General features: G+C 46.8%; 1 protein-coding gene, 1 long non-coding RNA gene and 1 other non-coding gene across 4 annotated transcripts in view; 2 read left to right on the top strand and 1 right to left on the bottom strand.

Moving 5' to 3' along the window:
* Positions 1-27,654, top strand: part of TMEM104 (transmembrane protein 104) — a 312,500-nt gene that overhangs the window by 263,591 nt on the left and 21,255 nt on the right. The window lies entirely within an intron of this gene.
* Positions 2,180-2,253, top strand: TRNAK-UUU (transfer RNA lysine (anticodon UUU)). The gene has a single exon. It is a non-coding gene; the product is annotated as a tRNA-Lys (tRNA).
* LOC137542527 (uncharacterized) lies at positions 3,749-8,273 on the bottom strand. The gene is made up of 2 exons (XR_011025450.1): positions 6,928-8,273; positions 3,749-4,787 (listed from the first exon to the last, which is right to left on the bottom strand). It is a non-coding gene; the product is annotated as an uncharacterized lncRNA (long non-coding RNA).

Raw genomic sequence — 27,654 nt, 5'->3', positions numbered from 1 at the left:
TCTGGCTCTAGCCGGCTGCACACTAACACATACTGCTCTCTCTTCTCATGTGCTTTTAACATGTTCACATAGTACATTTTCTGTTGCTTACCTCTCAGACTTACCAGGTAAGTGACTGGGCTCACCTGCCTCAAGATGTATGGCCCCTCCCATGCAGCCTAGAATTTGTTGTGCCTAATGGGAAGTAAGGCTTATACCTTCTGATCGACCTTGCATGACCGATCTCTAGCGTACTGGGCGTTCCAGGCCTTCTGTTGGCCTTTTCCATATTTTCTGCCATCATAGCTACGAGGGACTACATTTTTTTCCCCTAATTTTAGGACGTACTCAACCACAGAGACTTCTGAGGGGTCGCATTTGCCCTCCCAAGTCTCCCAAATAAGTTTTATTGGCCCTTGGATGTCTCGTCTATATAGGCACGGTAGAGAAGAGGAAAGACTAGCACTAGATGTCAACAGAGGGCATTGGTCTGATACACCGGATTCCGTATTCAATGCATACACATGCAACTCATAAGCAGACACTGTATATCGTAGCAAAGAGAGAAGCGAGGCACTGTGATTGCAAAAATGAAATGCCTTTAATCCACGGTGGGAAGACACATCGGGGTAAACAGTGGGGGTGAGGGAGGCCTGACAACTGTTTCGCTTTAAGAAAAAGCTTCCTCAGAGGCCAGTAGAAAGAATCTTTCTACTGCCCTCTGAGGAAGCTTTTTCTTAAAGCGAAACAGCTGTCAGGTCTCCCTCACCCCCACTGTTCACCCTGATGTGTCTTCCCACCGTGGATTAAAGGTATTTCATTTTTGCAATCACAGTGCCTCGCTCCTCTCTTTGCTACGATATCTCGTCTGTATAGGAGTTCAAAGGGTGAGAACGCGGTGGACTCTTGTGGCATTTCTCTGTAAGCGAACAGCAAATGAGGCAGGTGTTGCTCCCAGTCCTTTCACTGCAATTCGACTAACATGGCCAGCATTTGCTTTAATGTCCTGTTGAATTGTTTACTCAAACTGTTGGTTTGGGGGTGATATGAGCTGGAAGTCATGTGCTTAATTTGTATCCTTTCACAGAGAGCTTCCATTAGCTCCAACACGATCAGAGATCATCTCAGCAGGGAACCCCACACGAAAGACAATCCCGATTAAGACGTCTGCTACCATGACAGATCTAAGGGAAGATAGTGCTACCACCTTTGGATAACAGGTGGTATAGTCCACAGTCACCCTTCAATCCCATTATCTTATGCTACAGTTGCCATACAGTTCTCATCCACTAGAGACTAATGGAGGCAAATCTACTGTGAGCACAATAAACATTTAAGATTGGTTGGTGTGTCCATACATGACACAATCTCGATTGTTTGTACAATCGGTAAAATAAAATTATCGATTTCATGCTGGAAAACGATTGTAGTGCCGCCACCATCTCAAGGTTTTACGAGATCAACAAAGAAATAGAGGGATTGGACCCAGAGTTCTTGTGCCCTCAACAGTTGTACACCTCGCTCAGTAAGGAGGAGTGAGGGCGCGGAGCCACACACCTAGGGATCCTGAGATGAGCCAGTCCTCCTCATTAGAGATGGTCCGAACGGTTCGCCGGCGAACGGTTGCATGCGAACGTGAACTTTCCCGGAAGTTTGGTTCGCCCCCATAGTGCACCTTTAGGGTCAACTTTGACCCTCTACATCACAGTTAGCAGGCCCATTGTAGCCAATCAGGCTTCACTATCTCCTGGATTATATAAGGCAGGCAGCGCCGGCCATTACAGTCGTTCGTGTCCCTGCATTACTTAATGAAGGTAAAGCTGCTGGCAGACTCTCATAGGGAAAGATTAGTTAGGCTCTTGTAAGCTTGTTGGCTGATTCTTATTCCTAAAATAGCACCCCAAAACAGCTCTTTTGAGAGATAATCTTGTTCTTGTGCTTTTTTTTCACCTCCTCCCTTCCACCCTCCTCCTCTCTTGTCTTCCAGGGATCTTGTCTTCCAAGGATTTGTAGGATGTCAAAAGCCAGCTCACATACATTGGCCAGGAATCGAACCCAGGTCAGCTGCTTGGAAGGCAGCTATGCTCACCACTATACCACCAACGCTACATGCTGAAACTTCTTGGAGCAGACTTAATTTCTCCCTCCAAAAGACACACATACATCCCCATAAAATAATTCAACAGCAACTGCTTGCACAGTCTCTGTGGCACAATCGGTTAACGCATTTAGCTTTTAACCGAAAGGTTGGTGGTTCAAGCCCACCCAGGGACAGCATTGCCTTTTGCATTCAACAGTTGTCCAAAGAGAACCCTGGAGAGCCATGTAGAATCATTGTAATGCTATGTTTTTGGCGTTGCTAAGGCCTCACACTCGACTCACACTAGCACACAGACTAGGTAAATACATAGCTTACGACTTCACACTGTATTAGGATATTTATTCAATTATTTACATTATTTACAGGTATAGCAGTGAATCATGGATAAGTAATAGAGTAAAGAATCAATACATTACCGGATATTGCATCATCACTCCGTATCGGGGGACCAGCGATCGTCAGGAGGCAGCGCATACACAACATCACACAACTCGTCAGTAGTGGAGAGTCCCATCAGAGCAAGGGAAATCTCTCTTTCTTATACTCATAGCTCCACCCATTTTCCCTATTGCATCCTGGGGATGCACAGGCATGAGCTTCACTACGGTTGGATGACTTATAGTCAATATTTTCATAAACGTAACTAGTTCTAGTTAAGTTGCGCATTCCCTGAAACAGTTAATTCAGGGTTACGCGCTTATTGCAACACAATGTTATATAACCATATCACGTGCCACGCATGCTCAGTACTTGTTGTGACTGGGTGGGTTCGTCCTTCAGCCTGTCCACAACGTGGAAGTATGATTCATCCCTCGTGATAACCGCGTGAACACAGCGCACAGCCGTATGTTTTTATAACTTGCAGTAACCTTTTGTTCTTCTGTCAATGGTTTTCCTATGGAGAATGGTGCATCACTACTAAAAGATCAAAATATGTCCTATCTGCCTACAGACTAGCTTGCTAATGTGTTTCTTACCTAACAGCCAGTCATTCACACAGACTCTTCAGACTTGTATCACATTCGGTCCTTAGTGATGACCATTAACATATGAAACCATGACAACTTTTTTCCTCTTACAACAGATCCCATATGCCACATACCAGTTCCATCTGGATAGGATAACTATAACAATCATTACAATCAAAAAATAGGATGAACTATACACTTCATCATTGTTTCTGCTGATGGCGAATAACCCATAAATACATCCCACCAATGGTGAGAGGTGGCATCTGCTATGGCAGAGCCCACTTTAACAATTTTGTTTGCAATCATGGCAGTACTGAGCTGGTGTACGATTATACTTCTATTCAACTTTTTAATAGCACTTTTTCACTTCCGTTAGATTTTTTTCAACAATCCGCTTTAGTTTAGTCAGGTTTAGATCCCAATTGGGAACTTCCAAACCTTGGCCTTGCCAGGAAACCTTTGTAGTTAACGCTATATCAGGCATCAACATAAAAGTTTCATTTTCCCATTGGAATACAGTGATATTGTGTATACATCCTGCAAAAGGCACCCTCATTTTAGGGACCACCTGACGATCTGTCACTACACATACCACTTGAGGTGTTATTTCCACCATCCAGCGGTATGTTATAGGCATTATGGTCCGCCCACATTTGTTTACAGTGTTCTGTAACAAACAAGGTTCATATGCAGTAGACTGTAACTTACATATTTTACTGTTTAAAGTATTATCACAAAAAGTCAAATCATCTGTTCTGTTGCTGTCATCAATAACCTGTCCATAAAACGTAGGTACCCAGAAGTGCTGATCACCTTCTGGCCCAATTAATAATGGCAAAATAACATTCTTACACATTATACTACTTTTAGTAACATTGTAAAGTGTCAATTGTCCCATGCAAAATGTATCATTGCACATCACTTTAGGTGCTTTGATATCTATCCAGTGATCAGTTCTTATCATGGAACTGAACACGGTCCTCCAAACCTCCTCATTTCCAGTCAACAACATAGTTTGAAATAACTCTCTGTTGTTGCTGTTGTAAGGTTTGCATGGAACAGATAGTCCAGTTTACAATTCTAGTTATATTAACATCTGTTTCATACATAACAGAGGCACTTGCGTTAATTAAGCCAAGCAAATCATCATCTATTTTAGCTTGTAACTTAAATGGCGCCCATATAGTTGGCATCCATTTAGCTTGTAAAATTAAGACATCATTTATTTTACTTCCAACGTTATGCAATCTATTTGCTAATGTTTCAATATCAAAACTATTAAGAGTTCCAGTCAATGTCCCATATCCTCCTAACAAAGTGTCATACCACTCTCTTCGTATTTGGTGTGGTTTAGAACAGTTTATGGCAGCTGGAAACGTGATTTTAGCATGAATCACAGTCTTTTAGGCATGTTGCCCCACCTTTACACAAGTGGAAGGTAGTCTCTTTATATGCCCAGGGTCCACTTTAGCATCCATCATATCCACAAATATCAAAGTAGGCCCCACCGAGACATGTTCCATTGAAAGTAACATTGAGAACGTCACATGCTTGCCTAGCATTACTGGTAAAGTTTCTCTGTAGACAACTCTTGGTTTTATTTCCCCACACGAAAGTCACCGTGGATCCCCTGTATCGGTTACTCGAATACCTGAAGTCCTTGCATTAACGCAACAGCTTTCCAACCACACGATACCAAGGATTCCAAGGACAATGCCATAGACATGGAGATCAATCTGCAAAAAACCCAAACAAGTGTGACTTATTCTTGCAAATAACATTTTTTTCCTGTAGGATATATTCCCACTTTTCCTGTTCTGGCCTCCAGCAGAGTTCGGTCCTTGCCTACTGCAATCACATCTGCTGGAGGAGGCGGTCCTTGGGGATTCTGACCCACATTTTAGCTCCAACCTTTACTGTATTAGTAGAACCAAAATATTCATCACCCTTTACTGATGGGCTTCCCTCTCTACAAATAAAGGAATTAGGGTCCCTTTACACTTAATCAGCTGCTGTTAACTGTAATCAAAAAATAACAACTGATGTACAGTCCAGCGTCCGTGTCCCCCTATGGCCTCTTTCACACCATACACTGAAAAAACATTGAAATCTTTTCACAGTGCATTGCCATTGGGGAAAAAACAACAACAACAAAAAACAAGAAAAAACAAACAACAACAAAATTGTATGCGTACTACTACTAATGCATACCAGCGCATTAAGTGTAAAAGGGCCCTCAGGAGAACCTGGGCTATACAACTCTTTGGCCTGTGTATACACAGTGTCCTCCCCTAAAAAGTTTAACCCATCCTCTCTCCTTTTCCAATAATTAACTCACTATTTCCCAGGTTAATCATGATCACTTTAATTTATTCTTGATAGTCGGAGTCAATTACTCCTCCTATCCCTATAGCTCCTTTCTGAGCAAAACTGGATTGGGTAGCTATTTGCCCATAATGTTAGTCAGGTATTTTACATCCTATACCTGTGGGAATGGTTGTAACCTGTGAGGGGTTAATGATAACAACTTCTAAAGCATGCAAATCCAACTCAGCTGACACAGGTGTTCCCCTATATGGAGCTACCGCATCCTTATGCATTTTCCAATAAGGAATCGTTTCTACTTTAACCACCCCACCAGCTAGTTTCTGGTATAAACAAAAATCTGTTATATTCACAGTTTGTTTGTATTATTCTAAACTAGCATATGCATACATTCTAGCATCTTTAACAGAGGTATTCTTGAACATATAATACACTCTATATCAGTAAGGTCTCAAAGCAAACTTCATACAATTCATTAGAAACAACTCAATTCACACTTCATCATCAACACATTCTGCCACTTCACGCCATTCAGCTAATCAGTACAACATTCAACCCTAGAGAAACCAGGCATTTCTCTGCAAGACAAACAAATCTCATTTAGTAACTAATGACCTTAGCCCGTTTTTAAAAAAAACAAGCTAGGCCTTTCGCTGCGCATGCATGTGCCCGCTGTGCACATGCACCCGCCACGCGCGTGCCCTCATACACCGTTGCGCACACGCTGGCCGCCTCTGGCCCTATCCTCCCTCAACTTTTCCCCTGTGTTTCTGCGCCCCTCCCTGCACATGTGCAGTGCTAAAAAAAACAAAACAAAACTCTGAATAGACGCAGAGACACTGGCATATTATATAAAAAGGTTTTCCAGTCTAATTACGCAATATTTTCATTCTACATTGCCATAATAGACTTCACAATTCTATTTCTTTCACACGGTCTCATCTAATCTAGCTTTCTTAGCTCAACAGGTAAACAATTTCACTCCTGCACAATTATAGCTAGAAACCAGGGGAAAAATTGCTGGCAGAGATGTCACCGTGACACCATAATCACATTTAACCCTGTAACCCAAAAAAAAAAAAAAAAAAAAAAAAATGAGCATTTGCAGGGATTTGGAAGTTCTAGCAAAACCCAGCACAACGCACAGTGCTGCACCAAACACACAACGCACACACACACAAGAAAGTTGCTTTACTATTTCTCACCTCTTTAACCATTTATTTTATCAAACAAGACGCATATCCCATGAAGTAAGAGTTAAAGGTCAATATTTTTTTTTTACAGCATGTACTCCTGAATGAAAAAAAAAAAAAATAATGCTTGCCAAGCACCCCCAGTTGAGGAGAGCAGCATCTCAAACACTCACTGGCTCACACACATTCCCTAGGAGCACTCACCTCCCGTGCACAAATGCATTTTTTTTTTTTAAAAAACATTCCTCTATGCATTCAATTAAACAAAAACCAGACATATGAATACACGATTAATCAGGACTCGCTATAACGGATTCACCATATAAAACATTCACTAGAAACAACAATGTTAACCCACCTGTCTTGTCCAGATTATATTACCATTTCAATTCTGCCAGTGCAGTCAGATATTGTCACTTTAAGGAATTTGCTTTACAAGTTTAAACACAGCACTCCAAGATTATACTCCGAAATCTACCAACAAAGACACAGACTGTATTAAAAACCGTAGTAGTAAAAGCTGAGATTCACTGTCAGGTTACTCTCTGCCCCTTTTTCCCATCCATATTTTATCATTAAAAATATGGGGTTTTCCTTAAGAGGGACAAAAACAGCAGTAACAACCTAAAGAAAGTTCCCAGCTATTCCTAATCTTTTCAAATGGAACAAAATACATTTGTGCTAAACACTTCCAATTCCAGTTCAATGCACATTGTCCTATTTCTTGTGCAATGATCAGTGGCAGAGTTTGGCTTCCTTTTATTTACAGAAGCTCCCTGCTCCACTGATAACAATCCAAAATGTGTCATCACAGGAGCCTCTTCCCCAGCTACTTCCTCCAGTACATTTATTTTACCAGCTGCAGATTCTGTTACATGTTGGTATTTATCTGCAGCTGCCTGTGATGACACTTGTGCAACTATCACTCTGTCATCCTACTCTAGTTCCTTTTCCTAACAGGACTAGCCTTTTTCCAACAGGAATACCCTCAAGTAAAGTAACAACATTGAGGGATTCTGATTCTTTCAACCTACACAATCTTTGTTGAAGCTTTCTATAAGCTGTCAACAACATCCCACTATGCCGCCTGAGAGCGACATCATGCCCCGCCTTAACAGGGCCCCCCTCTAGAGTCTTATCTACATCTAGAGAGAGCAACAACATCACCCGCTTCAACGGGGAACCCCCCCTAGAGTCTTATCTACATCTAGAGAGAGCAACAACATCACCCGCTTTAACGGGGAACCACTATATTCCAGCATCAGGCAGCGTCCCTCAACCTCAAGTTGAGCCTGTTCCGCCTTTTCTTGATCCTGGAACGCCTTCTGCAATCGCTTGTGCACACCACGATATGCAGAGGCCAACACCCAGCTCCTTCTAGCTAGGGTAACTGCATCACCTACCTTGGCAGGGAGTTTTTCAAGTACTTGAACTAAATCAACCGGTTCTGATTCTTTTAACTGCTTATCCCATGATTCTGCCAACCCATGGCTAGCTAATTCCACTGCTATAATATTATACGGAGACTCGGTCCAGCCGGGGATCTCCGCAGGTTCTTTTAGGCATTTGGCCTTTTTCTTAAACATATTGCCTTACTTTTGGCACACTGCCAACTGGGCGTGGCTTTGACCAGAGGTGCCCCTCAACTTCTAGACACCAATGGTCAAACTTCCCACAGATAAATTTTGCTTAGTTCAAAAGATATCTTGACTTGAAACTAAGTGGGAGGAGCTATCGACTCCAAACTTTGCCCACACCTGTAATCTGTCCTAAGATATATATATATCAAGTATCAAGTCAATATACCATACAGGGGCAATTTTACAAAGATTTAGATTAATTGCCCCACTAACTGGCGAAATGCCAAATTTTGCAAAATTACACCCAGAGACCCACAGAATCATAGGCAATATATTTCAGAGGTCAAAAGTCATCCTCGTCGCCATTTATGTAATGCTATGTTTTTGGCGTTGCTAAGGCCTCACACTCGACTCACACTAGCACACAGACTAGGTAAATACATAGCTTACGACTTCACACTGTATTAGGATATTTATTCAATTATTTACATTATTTACAGGTATAGCAGTGAATCATGGATAAGTAATAGAGTAAAGAATCAATACATTACCGGATATTGCATCATCACTCCGTATCGGGGGACCAGCGATCGTCAGGAGGCAGCGCATACACAACATCACACAACTCGTCAGTAGTGGAGAGTCCCATCAGAGCAAGGGAAATCTCTCTTTCTTATACTCATAGCTCCACCCATTTTCCCTATTGCATCCTGGGGATGCACAGGCATGAGCTTCACTACGGTTGGATGACTTATAGTCAATATTTTCATAAACGTAACTAGTTCTAGTTAAGTTGCGCATTCCCTGAAACAGTTAATTCAGGGTTACGCGCTTATTGCAACACAATGTTATATAACCATATCACGTGCCACGCATGCTCAGTACTTGTTGTGACTGGGTGGGTTCGTCCTTCAGCCTATCCACAACGTGGAAGTATGATTCATCCCTCGTGATAACCGCGTGAACACAGCGCACAGCCGTATGTTTTTATAACTTGCAGTAACCTTTTGTTCTTCTGTCAATGGTTTTCCTATGGAGAATGGTGCATCACTACTAAAAGATCAAAATATGTCCTATCTGCCTACAGACTAGCTTGCTAATGTGTTTCTTACCTAACAGCCAGTCATTCACACAGACTCTTCAGACTTGTATCACAATCATCTCTTTCTCTCTCTCTCTGGGCTTGAACCACCAACCTTTCGGTTAACAGCCGAACACGCTAACTGATTGCACCACCGAGACTGTGCACACAGTTGTTGCTAAACTATTTTATGTGGAGGCATGTGTGTGTTGTGGAGGGAGGAAAAATGTCTGCTCCAAGAAGCTTAATGCCACTTTAAACAAAACCGTTATATATCAAATTTCTACATATATTTCTATGATCCTTTCATGATGACAAAGGCCAGAAAGAAGTAGGCTAAGGAGTGCCCATTTTTCCGTACGGCTAAGCGGTTGTTAGGCTTGGTGGTGTATTCTCCACAGTCAGCATGCAACGCATGAGCTGACGTGAAGGAGGTACACACACTAGCACAAGGAAACAGGCTATCCCTAGTATAGTGGAGGGGAGGACTGACTCCAATAGGAGATTGTGGCGCACAGAGCCGGTGCAGATCCGACAGCCACAAACAATACTTTTGCGATAACGTCTCAGCGCAAGGTAGCGCTGAGCGCATAAACCAGAACTGAGGAGATCAGGACAGGTAGACAGAATGAACGCTTGCAAGCTAGCCGCTACTTAGTGACAGCAAGCGTCCACAACAAGACAGACTGGAATGAGGCAACCAATGCGTTGCAGCGATGGCGTGCCTCACAAAGACAGGACAGGATAGTCAGGAAATAGCAGGATCAAGATAGATGAACGTAACACAGACAAATATACAATAAGTATGTTTTCCTAGCGTATTACAATTACAGCTATCAATGAAACTATATGTAACGTCTGACTAACATATGTATATATCTGCAATGAACCGATATATGACATAAGCAGGAACACTGACTAGGACTGGAGCAATACAGGGAACAGGACTCAGAAGGATTCGCTATCTCTTCGCAGAGATGAACGCAATCCACAAACAGTAACAGAACAGGATTCAGAAGGATTCGTTATCTCTTCGCAGAGATGAACGCAATCCACAAACCGAACCAGGAGCAGAATAACTAACTCAGCACGGGTGATCACGATACGCGCAAACTACCAAAACGTGCTGGAAAGCTGACTAACTGAACATAGGATATAAACAGTTCGTGTACGTATACATCAGCGACACTGATGTATCAACGTAACACGAATACAAGGAAAATAACAAACGTGCTGGTATGCATATATATTGGCAATGAACCAATATATGATGCAAGACCAGCAAAGTATCTTTAGAACAAGAAACACGATCTGGGGCTGAAGCAACAGCAAGACAGGCTTAAACTGAAGCTATGATAACCCGAGGAGTCCTGCAGGAAGCAGATCTTTATACTGAGGTCATCCAATGGGAGCAGACATGCAGATTCCCACACAGGTGAATGATAATCAGTCACAAGCTGACAGCAGGGAAAGGCAGACAAAGCTATGCAGCTTGCATGGAAAGAGATCAGAACTGCCTGAGCTGCAGCACTACTACTGCCAGCAGTACCTGCTGCAGCAGCGATCATGACAGCGGTCTCACCCACTTTTTCCTACAACGAAGCATCTGCTGTACAGCAGCAGAGTGGTGCAGCGGAAGCTTGCTGAGCCCATAACCCAGAGATTGATGGATCGAAACCATCCTCTGCTAGGTGTACTTTGGTTTTTACACCTTGCTTTACCACATGGGCCAATCGGTGGCCATAGCCCTGTAATAGAAAGTGTCATTAGGGCCTTTCTGTAACATAGATAGTAGTGTAACTATTGCAACTAATGTACCCTTCTTAAACTTGAAGGTTATATACAAATGTAAGAAGAGTGGTGAAGCAGAAGCATTCTGGGCCCATAACCCAGAGGTTGATGGATCGAAACCATCCTCTGCTAGGCATGATTTCATTTTTGCACCTTGCTTTATCACATGGGCAAAACGGTTTCCATAGCCCTGTAAGAGAAAGTGTAATAAGGGCCCTGCCGTAACATAGATATTAGGGTAGCTAAGACTACTCCTGGGCCTTACTTGTAGTTGAAGAGATGAGTGAACTGTGACACCAAAAAAAAACAAGCAAAAAAAAAACCCCGCAAACAGAGAAGCTTCCCCATATTGGAGCCTTGGATTTGGTAAAGTCTTAAGCCAATGTGTTGTAAGACACAAATAAGCTTTAGGTTGGCAGGAATGGTTGCATGGCCACCTAGCTTTTCATCCTTCCCACCCTTGCCCTGGAATCTTCCAGACTTCAAATTGCTGTCCTTTGCTTTGTGTGTTACACCAGCATCATCCAGGGGAGCACATGATCTTTCTGAAATCTTGAATTGAAGCCTGTAAGCAGTATCACCGTGTGTCCCACTGCTTTCATCTAGCAAATTAGGCAAATAAGCAAGCTCATTTTTCTCTTGGGTATATCACAATGGTACATGCTAGGCTGGCTTCAGCATGTAGCGTTGGTGGCACAGTGGTGAGCATAGCTGCCTTCCAAGCAGTTGACCTGGTTTCGATTCCTAGCCAATGTATGTGAGGTTGCTTTTGACATCCTACAAATCCCTAAGCAAGCTCATTTTTCTCTTGGGTATATCACAATGGTACATGCTAGGCTGGCTTCAGCATGTAGTGTTGGTGGTATAGTGGTGAGCATAGCTGCCTTCCAAGCAGTTGACCTGGGTTCGATTCCTGGTCAATGTATGTGAGGTTACTTTTTACATCCTACAAATCCCTAAGCAAGCTCATTTTTCTCTTGGGAATATCACAATGGTACATGCTAGTCTGGCTTCAGCATGTAGTGTTGGTGGTATAGTGGTGAGCATAGCTGCCTTCCAAGCAGTTGACCTGGGTTCGATTCCTGGCCAATGTATGTTAGGTTGCTCTTGACATCCTACAAATCCCTATAAGACCCCTTGAAACATCTTTTCCATAATTTTTGTAGCCAGCATAATTTTTTCTAGTTTTCCAAGTTCGCCTCCCTATTGAAGTCTATTGCGATTCGTGAAAGTTCGCGCAAACTGAACTTCTGCAGAAGTTCGCCAACCCGGTCGGGAACCGAAAATCGGAGGTTCGCGCGATCTCTTCTCATTAACCTCCCTAGCGTTCTGATTCCCGCGGCCGCAGGAGAGGTTTTTTTACCTTACATTTTTTTGTCTATTATGTAGCTAGCCTAGTACTAGCTACATGATTTCCCCCCTCCCTGCGGCGTCCCCCCAGCATCTCCGATCGCCGCCGGCACCCATGTACAACAGGAAATCCCGTTCTGAACGGGATTTCCTGTATGGGCTTCCCCGTCACCATGGTGACTATCGTAATGACGTCATTGATGTCAGGGGGAGTCCCGATCCACCCCACAGCGCAGCCTGCCGATGATTGGCCAGGCTGCGCAGGGGGCCCTCTTTCGTGGCGGGTAGCGGCACATCGGTGGTGAGCGGCGGTGATTGGAACAAACATGCAGCTAGCAAAGTGCTAGCTGCATGTTTTAAAAAAAAGAATTGTCCGAATCGGCCCACCAGTGCCTGTGCAGTGCCCTGCGGCGTTACTGGACGAGCTGAGCTCGTCCATAACACCCAGGAGGTTAAGAAAGCAGAGAGAATTTGCCTAAAATATGAGATGTGCTCTATCTCAAGAAACATACGTGTTATAATAAATCTAATAACATTTTTGTGTCTGATGGGATTTATCAGGAGCAGTGATATCAAACATGAGTGAGCTGGGGGTAAGTTGTGACCCCAAAATGCATATATTTGATTTGATAGGGCTTACCGTAATTTCAGAAACATCTAATCGTGTGGTTTGTTTTGAATATCATACTAACCGCGTTTCTTCGAAATTCATATTTATAACAAAAATGTATTTCATATCTGTGGGGTTACTGGGAGGTCACTTTCCTCTTGTAGAGGCCAGCTGTGTGATAAGGATCTCTCAGCTTCATTTGAAGCTCCGTGGAGGTGCCAGTGCTAGAGGCGGCTTTTATCTGCCAGACCTTTATCTGCCAGACCTGAGTTTATGATTTATGCTAATGGTGATTTACGAGTTTGTCAGCAGGGTGCTGTGCTTTCCAGTAAGAATCGGATAAGAGACTAGAGCTGAATTGGTTAGTTCTGAAATCCTCAGCTAATAGCAAGGAACGTGTAAATCTACAAAGACCATACATTCCCGATTCTTCTGTTATCGGTATTGCAGAGATTGTGAAACGCTACCTAATAACCCTTCTATACCCATATATTGCTGTATATTGATGTGTAGCCCAACCCTCCCAGTGATGTCAAGCCTAGGCTGATAAGCTTTGTTCTCTTCCTCTCCCTGTGCACTCTGGGAGACCAGGTGTTTTTGCTATTCAGCTCAGAACTCACAACCACCTGTACATTCTTTCCTCACCCTGATTTACATTCTGAAATGTATCACAATGTGCAAACACTGACTAATTTATAAATGAATATTGTATATATAAAAAAAATGCAATTTTATTAATGACGTTATTTTCACTACAGTTCCTCTTTAATCAATCTTCTTGTATCTGGCTGCCAAATGAGAAGTGTCTTTTAACCCTTCTTGCTAGTCTGTCTTTTTTGCTTAACCACTTTACCCCCGCCCGTACGAATTTCTCCGTCCCTTTTTCCATGCTTTAACCCCCAGGGACGGAGAAATCCGTACTTTCCGCGCTCCCGCCGCTGCCCGCGCTCCCGCTCGTAAACACGCCGCCCGCCGCTCGCCCGGAGATCAATGAACGGGAAAATCCATTCCCGTTCGTTGATCTAAGCCCCGCAATGATCCGCTGCTCTCCGATGAGCAATGCGATCAATGTGAAAAAAAAAAAAAACACTTACCCAGCCTCCTAGTACTTCCTCCAAGAGTCCGGAAGGACGCTTGGAGGTCGCATTAAACAAAAAGTTACTGTGGCCATCTTGTGGCCAAATAGTAAAACTACACCCTAAACATTTTTCACATACAAATAAATTACTTTTACACAAAAAAATAACTCATTACCTCCCACACTCCCAATTTTTTTTTTTGTAATTAAAAAAAAAATTAAAAAATGTACAATAAAAAAAATACATAAATAGTTACCTTAGGGACTGAACTTTTTAAATATTTGTCAGGAGGGTAGAACACTGTTACTTTATAAACGATGGTCATGTAATTAGGGATGGACGCAAAACTGAAAAAATGCACCTTTATTTCCAAATAAAATATTGGCGCCAAACATTGTGATAGGGACATAATTTAAACGGTTTTATAACCGGGACAAAAGGGCAAATACATTTCATGGGTTTTAATTACAGTAGCATGCATTATTTAAAAACTATAATGGCCGAAAACTGAAAAATAATGAATTTTTTCCCACATTTTTCCTATTTTCCCTTTAAAACACATTTAGAATAAAATAATTTTTGGCATAATGTCCCACCTAAAGAAAGCCTTATTGGTGGTGGAAAAAACCAGATATAGTTTGTTTAATTGTGATAAGTAATGATAAAGTTATAGACGAATGAATGGAAGGAGCGCTGAAAGGTGAAAATTGCTCTGGTGGTCAGGGGGTAAAACCCCTCAGTGGTGAAGTGGTTAAAATGCTACTGCAAATGTATCACCATAGTTAAACTGACCATACACAGAGCTAAGAGATTTGATCATACTGATCAAATCTGTTAGTGGTCGATGTACCCCAGCAAGCCTACAATCAGTCCAGTGGTTTATTGATTAAATGAGCAGCAGAGAATCAAGAAATACATAGCTTTGTATTGCATTGAATGATGCAATATAGTGGAAGCAGTAGAATTGATCAGAGTTCTGCTGAAATCTGAATAAAGTTAGATAAAGTAAATCAGTCACTACTTCCAATAAGTTTCTGATTAGGAAGTGACAGATTATTTGTCTGGTTAGGTCTCTGTTGGCTCATGAATCCCTATCATTCGCAAAACTACCATTGTAGATTGCGAGTTAAGGGGGTTGTACTGCATTGTGAAGCTGCATCACTTTGTATATCAACACTTTTATATCTACTGGTGCAAAGAGACACTGAACAGTCATTCTAGAGAAAGTAGTTTATTGTACATGTTCTTATTTGTTTTTCTTGATTTTAGCACAGTGTTTTGCTTCTCCTGATATCAGGCAAGTGTTGGAAGCATCTGCAAAGTATTATGCACTGTATGATTGAGCAGTGCTAATTTAAAAAAAACAGTTTATCTGTAATCTAGTAGTATCCTTGTGTCCAAATAATGCATAGCTTCACTTAAGGATCCAGCAGGGCATTATACAATCTGAATTACTTGTGCTTGATATCTGCTAAAGTGAAATTCACACTATGCTTATAGGAATAGTAACATGGTTAGTTTTGGTTGAAAAAATAAACATCTGTCCATAATGTTTTCTAACCGTTTGTTAACTTGGAAGTGTCCATGTTACTGTCAGTCACTGAACTGGTGGAGGTGTGGAAAATTGCTTACTAGAGCAGGGGTCCCCAACCTTTCCCGGTCCGGGGACCACTTTCTGACCAAATTTTCCGGGGACCGCTGCGGGGGGAGTGGACGTCGGGTGCGCGTCCTAGTGGACAGTGGAGCGGGTTACGGGGGGGGGGGGGGTGTGCTGGCGAGGGTGCAGTGGCATAGCTAGCATAGTTGCCCCAGTATAGGGAGTTTAGTTGCCCCAGTATAGCCATTATAGTGCCCCAGTATAGCCTGTATCGTGCCCCAGTATAGCCAGTATAGTGCCCCAGTATAGTGCCCCAGTATAGCCAGAATAGTGCCCCAGTATAGCTAGCATAGTGCCCCAGTATAGCCAGTATAGTGCCCCAGTATAGCCAGTGTAGTGCCCCAGTATAGCCAGTATAGTGCCCCAGTATAGCCAGAATAGTGCCCCAGTATAGCCGGAATAGTGCCCCAGTATAGCCAGAATAGTGCCCCAGTATAGCCAGTGTAGTGCCCCAGTATAGCCAGTGTAGTGCCCCAGTATAGCCAGTATAGTGCCCCAGTATAGCCAGAATAGTGCCCCAGTATAGCCAGAATAGTGCGCCAGTATAGCCAGAATAGTGCGCCAGTATAGCCAGAATAGTGCCCCAGTATAGTGCCCCCGGATAGCAAGTATAGTGCCCCAGGATAGCGCCCCGGTATAGCCAGGTGGTGGTCCCCGCCGCTTTTATTACCTTAACAGCGGCCGCTCTCCCCTCTCCGGCGTGTGTATTTATTCAAGCAGTGCATCTCCCGGCTGCTCTGTGTGATGCGACAGGAAGCAGGGCAGCGGCTTCCTGTAGCGGCGATATGTATCGCCGTTACTATGGTAACCGAGCCCTTCTTCCTGCGCATCACACCGAGCAGCCGGGAGATACGCTGCTTGAATAAATACATGCGCCGGAGAGGGGAGAGCGGCCGCTGTTAAGGTAATAACAGCGGCGGGGGACGGGCGGAAGGGGGGGTTGAAGAGGACAGTCCTGTGGCCCAACTGGGAGCGTCCCGCGGACCACAGGTTGGGGATCCCCGTACTAGAGCATTCTGCTTTGTGCAGCATACTCATACAGAAAAAGAAAATACCGTATATACTCGCAATCAAGCCGACCCGCATATAAGCCGACCCCCCCCCCCCAACTTTTACCCAAAAACACAGGAAAAAAATGATTGACCCTCATATAAGCCGGGGGTAGGAAATGCTGGCCGCGTGATCCCCCCAGTGTGTCCCGGTATAGCTAGCATAGTGCCCAGTATGGGTAGGTAGTGTTATAGCTAGTAAAGTGCCCAGTATAGCTAGTAAAGTGCCCAGTATAGCTAGTAAAGTGCCCAGTATAGCTAGTATAGTGCCCAGTATAGCTAGTATAGTGCCCAGTACAGCTAGTAAAGTGCCCAGTACAGCTAGTAAAGTGCCCCAGTATAGCTAGTATAGTGCCCAGCATAGCTAGTATCGTGCCCAGTATGCTAGTATAGTGCCCTATTAGAGCTAGTATAGTTCCCCATTAGAGCTGGTATAGTGCCCCATTATAGCCATTAGAGCTAGTATAGTGCCCCATTATAGCTAGTATAGTGCCCCATTATAGCTAGTATAGTGCTCAGTATGTGCCCAGAATGTGTAGGTGGACCCTGCGCCCCCCCCCCCCCCCTCCGCCACTGCTGCTATTAGCTTACCCGGCGGCCTTCTCTATTCTCCTCTCCGTCTCCTGCTCCCCATGTAAATAATTCACAGCAGCTCGCCCCATGGAGGCTGCTGTGTGATGAGGGAGGAAGCAGGAGAGCGGCTTCCTGTAGTGGCGATGTGTATCGCCGTTACTATGGGAACCGCTCTTCCTACAGCTGCCTCCCTCATCACACAGCAGCCGCTGTGGGGCGAGCTGCTGTGAATTATTTACATGGGGAGCAGGAGACCGAGAGGGGACTAGAGGAAGCCGCCGGGTAAGCTAATTGCAGCGGGGGGAGCGGGGCGGGGGGGAGGGGACCACGGACCACATCACTCGCAAGCAAGCCGACCCCCCAACTTTTGGCCCACTTTTAGGGGGTCAAAAATTCGGCTTGCTTGCGAGTATATACGGTAGTTGGGCTTGTCTGTATTTTGTGCAGATACCAGACTGGAAAATATGTGCATTGTATGTTTACAGTCTAATTTGTAAAATTATAGCTTGCTGCAAGTAAACGTGGCATACCCAAACATAGAACAAAAGCTAGGTTATACCTTTAATAACTAACTACTGTTCAAGATTTCCTTGTACATTTAGTCATTAAAGGTAGTACCTAAACAACTTTTGTTATGTGTTCGAATTTTCTCTATGGTTAACACCAGAGCACCTACAACTGACTTAAAGTGGAACTGAACTCAGAAAATGTAAAAAGAGCATTGAAATCCATGTAAGAAATTGCAGGCAAAAACAGTACAATAAATGTACAAAAATATGTTAATAAACTATATAATATACAATTAATGCATAAACCACACCCCCTGTGACGTTTGCTGCCGCGGCAGCCCTGCTAATAGCTCACAAAGGTCACTGGGAGACCTTCTGCTTATGCAAATTCTGCCTTCCAAGTCAATACCTCGTGAGAGGTCCTGCTGCTATTGTTGACAGTGCACGTCATCAGCAGGCGCTTCCTGTGAAGATAGACATCACAGCTAAAGTACATGTCTGCCCCGTTCTGTACTGCTCTCTGTCCCGCTGCCTCCACATTGCAGATCAGCGCTGTCCCAGCCCGCTGCCTTCCTGTCAGAAGTCATCTGCCAGTGCAGTGTGTGTGTGGAGGGGGGGGGGGGGGGGGACAAACCACTTTTACCAGAGGGGAGGGGGTTTGCAACAAGCTGATGTAAAAATAAATAAACTTAGATCAGGCTGGAGCCCAATATACATTTCACATTCCCTCCTGCTCAGCATTTACAGCTCTGCGGACTAACAAGCTGATAACAGAACTGCAGAGTCCTGGAATGTAAGCATGTCCAGCTTCCCCCCTCCCCCGGGAAAGTGAAGACTCTAGGAAGAGAAGAGGAGAGATACACAGACATGTGCAGGGGAAACAGCGTGTCAGAGTGCTGTGAGCTGGAGATGCTGTGCTGTATGTATGCAATGTGTGCACGGCCGGCCTTTGACCTGAGCGACCAGAGCGGTTGCTCAGGGCGCCAGCTTCCAGGGGCGCTCCTGCCGTTCTGGCGAATATTGGCTGCGGGCTCTGGCAGGTCCATCTTCCATGGTAGCTCCGCCCAAGTTCGTACTCAGTGTTCGTCAATACTGAGCTGCTGATTAGCAGTAGAAGGACTAGTGCCCCGCCTACCCCTCCTCCTGCTTCCTCCCTTCTTGATGTCTCTTCAGCTGCGTGATGCGTGTCAGCGTTCAGCAGCTACTGTGGCGCGAAATTTGTACTAAGAGGAGTGAGGAGCAGTGGAGGGAGACGAGGACTGGGAGCTGTACCAGGAGGAGAGAGGAAGACCAGAGACGCAGACAGACCCAGCCAGCAGCTGTACACGGAGGGGGAGATCGGAGACAGATAACTAGATACTAGCCTGCAAGCTGTACATGGAGGTGGGAGCAGAGACACAGCCAAACTGAGGGACACTCAGCCAGAGAGGGAGGAGGTGATATATTCTGGCTTCCTATTTCTGTCATTTGATCTCTAGTCTTGTGTCCATCTCTGTCTCTATCCTGTGTTCACCCTCTCTCCCTGTGCATCTCTCTGTGTGACTACTCTCCTGGCATCCACCTGTGCCCACCTTCCTTGCATGCTGTGCTGTGCCCACCTTCTCATGCAGCCCCCCTGTGCCCACCTTCTCCATGCAGCCCCCCTGTGCCCACCTTCTCCATGCAGCCCCCCTGTGCCCACCTTCTCCATGCGTCCCCTGTGCCCACCTTCCATGTATCCCCCTGTGCCCACCTTCCATGCAGCCCCCCTGTGCCCACCTTCCATGCAGCCCCCCTGTGCCCACCTTCCATGCAGCCCCCCTGTGCCCACCTTCCATGCGTCCCCTGTGCCCCCCTTCCATGCGTCCCCCCTGTGCCCACCTTCCATGCGTCCCCCCTGTGCCCACCTTCCATGCGTCCCCCTGTGCCCACCTTCCATACGTCCCCCCCTGTGCCCACCTTCCATGCGTCCCCCCTGTGCCCACCTTCCATGCGTCCCCCCTGTGCCCACCTTCCATGCGTCCCCCCTGTGCCCACCTTCCATGCGTCCCCCCTGTGCCTACCTTTCATGCGTCCCCCCTGTGCCCACCTTCCATGCGTCCCCCCTGTGCCCACCTTCCATGCGTCCCCCCTGTTCCCACCTTCCATGCTCCCCCCCCCCCGCCCACCTTCCATTCTTCCCCCCCGTCCACCTTCTTTGCCTAAGTCTATCTGCATCCCTATAATGTCCTACCATATTAATATTATTATTATCATTCATTTATATAACACTGACATGATCTTCTGCAGCACTTTACAGAGTACATAGTCATGTCACTGAATGTCCTCTGAGGAGCTCACAGTCTAATCCTACCATAGGCATAGTCTAATGTCCTCCCATATTATTATGATGTATTTATATAGCACTGACATCTTCTGCAGCACTTTACAGAGTACATAGTCATGTCACTGTCCTCAGAGGAGCTCACAATTTAATCCTACCATAGTCATAGTCTAATGTCCTACCATATTATTATTATTATGTATTTCTATAGCACTGACCTCTCCTGCAGCACTTTACATAGTACATAGTCATGTCACTGACTGTCCTCAGAGGAGCTCACAATCTAATCCCCACCATAGTCATAGTCTAATGTCCTACCATATTGTTATTATGCATTTATATAGCACTGACATCTTCTGCAGCACATTACAAAGTACATAGTCATGTCACTGGCTGTCCTCAGCGAAACTCACAAGCTAATCCTACCATAGTCATAGTCTTGGATTTGCCTATATACACTAAAAGAGGATTGTGCATTGTGTGCAGTATGTGTGGCGTTTCTGTGCACAGTATAAATGTATGGTGTGTGTGTGTGTCTGTGTGTAAATGTATGTGTGCCTTTGTGATGTGCATGTACCCATGATATATATATATTGTACTTATATAGAGAATGTTTCACCCTCCCTCCTCCCTTGTGTCCAGTGTAGCACCCCTCTTTCAGCCCCATATAGAGCATGGCAAATAACACCCCCCCCCCCCCCTTCCAATATTAAAGTGTGTTTGACATAATCACAGAAGTGATTTATCCACTCCTCCATCCCCATCCCATAGTCGATGACACCAAGAAACAGTTTATCTCGGCACCTGAAGCGTAGCTCATGAGTTGGGCACTGCTATAGTACACAGGGTAATTCGGGTACTGATCCTCGGCGGACCCCAAATTACTTTTCCCTCCAAGTTGCTATGACTTGGAGGGGAAATCATATTTAACAGCTCACCCTGCGCCCAACTCACAGCCATAGATGGTGAACTAACCGCAATGTGTGCTGATCTGTTACCTCAATTATATACAGTATAAGCTTTTACTCTGTGCCTGTACTGATAGTAATCTAGCTGCATTGTGTGCTGATCGCGAATACCTCTAATGTGTACAGTATAAGCTGTTACTCTGTGGCTTTACTGATCGTAAACTAGCTGCAGTGTGTGCTGATCTCTGCTACCCCCAGTATGTACAGTTTAAGGTGTTACTCTGTGGCTATACTGATGGTAAACTAGCTGCAGTGTGTGCTGATCTCTGCTACCTCCAGAATGTACAGTATAAGCTGGTACTCTGGCCCTGTACTGATAGTAATCTAGCTGCAGCATGTACTGATCTCTGCTACCTCCACTATGTACAGTGTAAGCTGTTACTTCTCTTACTCTGTGCCTTTACTAATAATAATCTAGCTACAATGTGTGCTGATCTCTAATACCTCTAATGTGTACAGTATAATCTGTGACTATGTGCCTGTACTGATAGTAAACTAGCTGCAGTGTGTGCTGATCTTTGCTACCTCCAAAATTTACAGTATAAGCTGGTACTCTGGGCCTGTACTAATAGTAAACTAGCTGCAGTGTGTGATGATTCCTGCCACCCCCAGTATGTACATTATGAGACAAGACACATTTATATCATGCTTTTTTTCCTGGAAGACTCAAAGCACCAAAACTTCAGCCACTCGGACGAGCACTATAGGCACTAGCAGTGTTAGGGAGTGTTTGCCCAAGGTCTGCTACGGAGTAGATCAAGCTTACTGAACTTGAAGAGCCAAGATTCTAACACAGGTCTCCTGTGTCAGAGGCAGAGCCCTTGACGAGTACACTATCGAGCCATTACAAGCTGCTACCCTGTGCCTGTACTGATAGTAAACTAGCTGAAGTGTGTGTGTTGGGGGAGGGTGCAATTTCAGTGTTTGCCATAGGTGCTATATTGCCCAGATACGCCTTTGGAAGCGAGCACCCGCAGTGGAGATAGGCTAGATAAGCCAGGAGACTGTAGGGTGGACAGGGGGGAGTGAGTGGTGGGAAGGAGGAGGAACATCAAGAGGTAATGCTGGGCATACACTATTCGTTTTTTCCTTATCAATCGAGCCGCTGATGGCTCGATTGATAATATCCACCAGGTCCGATGACCCGCCGGATCGATTCGGCAATCGATCCGGACGGCCGTGTGGACGCGGCGGGAGTTGATCCGGCGGCTAATCGAGCTGCAGGGTTGACTCGTGTATGCCCAGCACATGTGAGAGAGGCACAGCTGAGGGAGGCGAACTGACAGCTGGGGAGGATAGATAAGCAAGGAGACCAGTGGAGTGGACAGGAGGGAGAGGGGCATGGTGGAACAAGGAGGGACATCAGATTAGACAGTGGAGGGAAGAGAGAGCAGAGCAGATTTTTGCAGGGGACAGGACAGACCAGAAGAGTAAACAGAAAGCCCAGTATGGCTACCTTTTGGGTGTCTCCTAGTATACAAGTATGGACAGTGTCGGACACAGGCAGCAGTGGGCCCCTGTGCAAAATATCAATTGTGGGCCCGCGGCAAAAAATGGGTGCGACTATAACCTGCGGCGCGCGAAGCAAAAAATGGGCGTGGCAATGACCGGATAAGGGCGGAGCTAACTGTAATTTAAAGTGATCCCGGGGTGAGAGTGATATGGAGGCTGCTATATTTATTTCCTTTTAAACAATACTAGTTGCCTGGCGGCCCTGCTGATCTATTTGGCTGCAGTAATAAACTGAATTACACCAGCAACAAGCATGCAGCTTAATCTTCTCAGTTCTGACAATATTGTCAGAAACCCCTGACCTGCTGCATGCTTGTTCAGGGTCTATGGTTGAAAGAATAAGAGGCAGAGGACCAGAACGGCAACCAGGCAACTGGTATTGCTTAAAAGGAGAGAAATATGGCAGCCTCAATATTATTCTCACCTCAGGTTCCCTTGAAAAGTGCAACGCAAAGACAGTGGGCCCAAGTTTCGGTGACCCTTTCCCCAGAAAATTCACATAATTGTGCAGGTTTTCTCAAGAAAATACACATAATGTGAGCAGATTTGCCCAGAAAATACATTCAATCATGTCGGCAGATATGCCCAGAAAATACGTGCAATGATGTCGGCAGATATGCCCAGAAAATACGTGCAATGATGTCGGCAGATATGCCCAGAAAATACGTGCAATGATGTCGGCAGATATGCCCAGAAAATACGTGCAATGATGTCGGCAGATATGCCCAGAAAATACGTGCAATGATGTCGGCAGATATGCCCAGAAAATACGTGCAATCATGTCGGCAGATATGCCCAGAAAATACGTGCAATCATGTCAGCAGATATGCCCAGAAAATACCTGCAATCATGTCGGCAGATATGCCCAGAAAATACCTGCAATCATGTCGGCAGATATGCCCAGAAAATACCTGCAATCATGTCGGCAGATATGCCCAGAAAATACGTGCAATCATGTCGGCAGATTTGCCCAGAAAACACATGCAATCATGTAGCAAATTTGCCCAGAACATACATGCAATCATGTGGCAGACCTGCCCAGAACATACACGCAATCATGTGGCAGACCTGCCCAGAACATACACGCAATCATGTGGCAGACCTGCCCAGAACATACACCTGCTAAAATAAATAATAAAAAAAAACATTTACTCACCTGCAGCAGCAGACCTCCTGTCCCTGCCTCCATCCGGCGCGCAGCTCCCATGGGTGGTTGGGTGGATAGGTAGCCTGGTGGGTAGGTAGGCAGCCGGGTGGGTAGGTAGGTAGCCCTTATCCGGGTGGGTAAGTAGCCTGGTGGGTGGCTGGGTAGCCGGGTGGGTAGCCTGGTGGGTGGCTGGGTAGGCGGGTGGGTAGGTAGCCTGGTGGGTGGGTAGGTGGGTGGTTAGGTAGCTGGGTGGGTGGGTAGGTAGCCTGGTGGGTTGGTAGGTAGCCGGGTGGGTAGGTAGGTAGGTAGCCTGGTGGGTAGGTAGGTAGCCGGGTGGGTGTGTAGGTAGCCGGGTGGGTAGGTAGCCGGGTGGGTGGGTAGGTAGCCGGGTAGGTAGCCGGGTGGGTGTGTAGGTATCCGGGTGGGTAGGTAGCCGGGTGGGTGGGTAGGTAGCCGGGTAGGTAGCCGGGTGGGTGTGTAGGTATCCGGGTGGGTAGGTAGCCGGGTAGGTAGGTAACCGGCAGGGTGGTTAGGTAGCCGGGTGGGTAGCTAGGTAGCCGGGTGGTTAGGCAGCCGGGTGGGTAGGTAGGTATCCGGGTGGGTAGGTAGCCGGGTGGGTGGTTAGGTAGCCGGATGGGTGGGTAGGTAGCCGGGTAGGTAGGTAGCCGGCAGGGTGGTTAGGTAGCCGGGTGGGTAGCTAGGTAGCCGGGTGGGTAGGTAGCCAGGTAGGTAGCCGGCATGGTGGTTAGGTAGCCGGGTGGGTAGCTAGGTAGTCGGGTGGGTGGGTAGGTAGCCGGCAGGGTGGTTAGGTAGCCGGGTAGGTAGCCGGGTGGGTGGTTAGGTTGCGGGGTAGGTAGCCGGGTGGGTGGTTAGGTAGCGGGGTAGGTAGCCGGGTGGGTGGGTAAGGTAGCCGGGTGGGTGGGTAGGTAGCCGGGTGGGTGTGTAGGTAGCCGGGTGGGTGGGTAGGTAGCCGGGTAGGTAGCCGGGTGGGTGGTTAGGTAGCGGGGTAGGTAGCCGGGTGGGTGGTTAGGTAGCGGGGTAGGTAGCCGGGTGGGTGGGTAAGGTAGCCGGGTGGGTGGGTAGGTAGCCGGGTGGGTGGGTAGGTAGCCAGGTAGGTAGGTAGCCGGGTGGGTAGCTAGGTAGCCGGGTGGGTAGGTAGCCGGGTGGGTAGGTAGCCAGGTAGATAGCCGGCAGGGTGGTTAGGTAGCCGGGTGGGTAGCTAGGTAGCCGGGTGGGTAGGTAGCCGGGTGGGTAGGTAGCCAGGTAGATAGCCGGCAGGGTGGTTAGGTAGCCGGGTGGGTAGCTAGGTAGCCGGGTGGGTGGGTAGGTAGCCTGGTTAGGTAGCCGGGTAGGTAGCCGGGTGGATGGTTAGGTAGCGGGGTAGGTAGCCGGGTGGGTGGGTAAGGTAGCCGGGTGGGTGTGTAGGTAGCCGGCAGGGTGGTTAGGTAGCCGGGTGGGTAGCTAGGTAGCCGGGTGGGTAGGTAGCCAGGTAGATAGCCGGCAGGGTGGTTAGGTAGCCGGGTGGGTAGCTAGGTAGCCGGGTGGGTAGGTAGCCAGGTAGATAGCCGGCAGGGTGGTTAGGTAGCCGGGTGGGTAGCTAGGTAGCCGGGTGGGTAGGTAGCCAGGTAGGTAGCCGGCAGGGTGGTTAGGTAGCCGGGTGGGTAGCTAGGTAGCCGGGTGGGTAGGTAGCCGGGTGGGTAGGTAGCCAGGTAGATAGCCGGCAGGGTGGTTAGGTAGCCGGGTGGGTAGGTAGCCAGGTAGATAGCCGGCAGGGTGGTTAGGTAGCCGGGTGGGTAGCTAGGTAGCCGGGTGGGTGGGTAGGTAGCCTGGTTAGGTAGCCGGGTAGGTAGCCGGGTGGATGGTTAGGTAGCGGGGTAGGTAGCTGGGTGGGTGGGTAAGGTAGCCGGGTGGGTAGCTATCCGGGTGGGGGGCCCGACTCCTATCCTCCCTCACTCACCTCAGGGCCCCCCTCCCGGTATGCGCTGCAGCCGGCGGGAGAGCAGAAAATACAGGAAGTCTCCGGCCGGGGCTGCAGCAGACGCTAGAGGCAGCTGCTGCTTAGTTTCCGATATGTCTCCAAGTTGGAGACCAAGCGGCAGCTGCCGCCCCGGCCGGAGACTTCCTGTATTTTCCGCTCTCCCGCCGCATGAGGGGGGGGGGGGGGGGGCGAGGAGTTGGGCCCCCCAGGTTAAAAAAATAAAACATAAAAAAAAAAAATTAAATAAAAAAAACCTGCAATACTTAATGGGCCCCTGAAGCAGCGGAACTTCAGGGGCCCTCGTGCGGCGGCACGGCCTGCACGGCCGTATGTCCGCCACTGAGTATGGACCCCCTCCACCAATCCAGCAGGGGAGGGGAGCCTCTGGTAATGGGTGCAGAAGGTGTGCAGAGCTGGGAACTCCGGAACACAGAGCTCTCGCCACCAGAGCCCCTGAGAGATAGGAGAATCCAGCAGGGGAGGGAAACCTCTGGTAATTGATGCAGCAGGTGTGCAGAGCTGGGAATTCAGGTGCACAGAGATCTCACCTCCAGAGCCCCTGAGGGCCCGTTTCCACTATCGCTAATCCGCATGTGTTGTCTGCATGCGGATTCGCATAGCCAATACAAGTGGATGGGCCTGTTTCCACTTGTCCGAAGTGCTGAGCGTTTTTCTGTGCGGGAAAAATCTTCACGGCAGAGCCATCAGAATTCGCACACCGCTATGCGAATCGCACGCAATGCATTGAATAGGGAAATCGCATGCGTATTTGGCATGGGTATTTTCCTGCGATTTCGCATACAGTTGCAATTGTGTGACTGCACAATCTGTAAGACTTTCAAATCGACGTGCCCGGCCAGCGATCCAACAGCACTTTGGATCAATCAGCAACACAAGAAGTAAGAAGCCGGCACCATCTGTTTCTTCTGCTCTTTTATTGCATTAAAGCATAGACATATTCCAGCAAAAGTAATGCAACGTTTCAAGGCTACACGCCTCTTTATCAAGCTAAGCTGGGAATGACACTTGCATAACAAACATACATGTATTTATACTAATCATGGATGGCAGCAGCCAATAGAATTCAAATACACTCGTACCAATCATAATGGTCCTAGTATTGCGGACCTGATGGGGAACTTTGATGCTGCTAACCTGATAGGATGCTGAGTCCGGGAACCGCCCATCTGGTGTATCCCTCCTGGCCACCGGCTCGAAACCTCCTTTGTCCGCCTCCCAATGTACGGGCGCCACCTCCTCCGCATATAGCGGACCTGATGGAAGCCCTGCATGTCGTCACACTATGGGCGGCGCCGGACGGCGCCGCCGCAGCGTGCAGAGGCGGAAACTGCGGGGACGTCGTCGGCAAAGCGCCGGCTGACGTCACCAGATGACACATTAGAGGCCCGGGCCGCCGACCAATCAGGGCACACCCCTACGTATGCGGCTTCAGAGTCGCATACAATGTGCGTAATTGCACTATCTACCCACTATATGGGAAGATACATGGCTAATCTACATATATAAACAAACATTAGTGTTGCATTCCTAAGCGGCCATTTATATTCAAAGAGAACACCAAACGAACAGGGGCAGTAAGTAGAGCAAGGTAAAGGTGAACAATAAAAAAGTAATAAACTGAAATTAAGAAAATAACACAAAATAAATAATAATAAAAAATAAAAACTGATGAAAATAGATAATCAAGGGGGGCGTGGCTTACGCATGGCAGGGTGAGGACGTGTTGTTCCAGAGCTCCCGCTACCTCACCGAACATTACCATCAAAAACTCTCACTAAGACCCACCAAACCTCTCATGGGCCCCCCTAAGCAAAAGGGGAAGAAGAAATCGCCGAAACACCGCAGCTCTGCGCACATCTTGAAGTTCCTGAGGCCATT

This window comes from Hyperolius riggenbachi, chromosome 12, assembly GCF_040937935.1.
Source record: "Hyperolius riggenbachi isolate aHypRig1 chromosome 12, aHypRig1.pri, whole genome shotgun sequence".
NCBI classification, from domain to species: Eukaryota; Metazoa; Chordata; class Amphibia; order Anura; family Hyperoliidae; genus Hyperolius; species Hyperolius riggenbachi.
The sequence above is the reverse complement of the archived record's forward strand: the minus strand, read 5'-3'. Positions and strand labels throughout refer to the sequence as shown.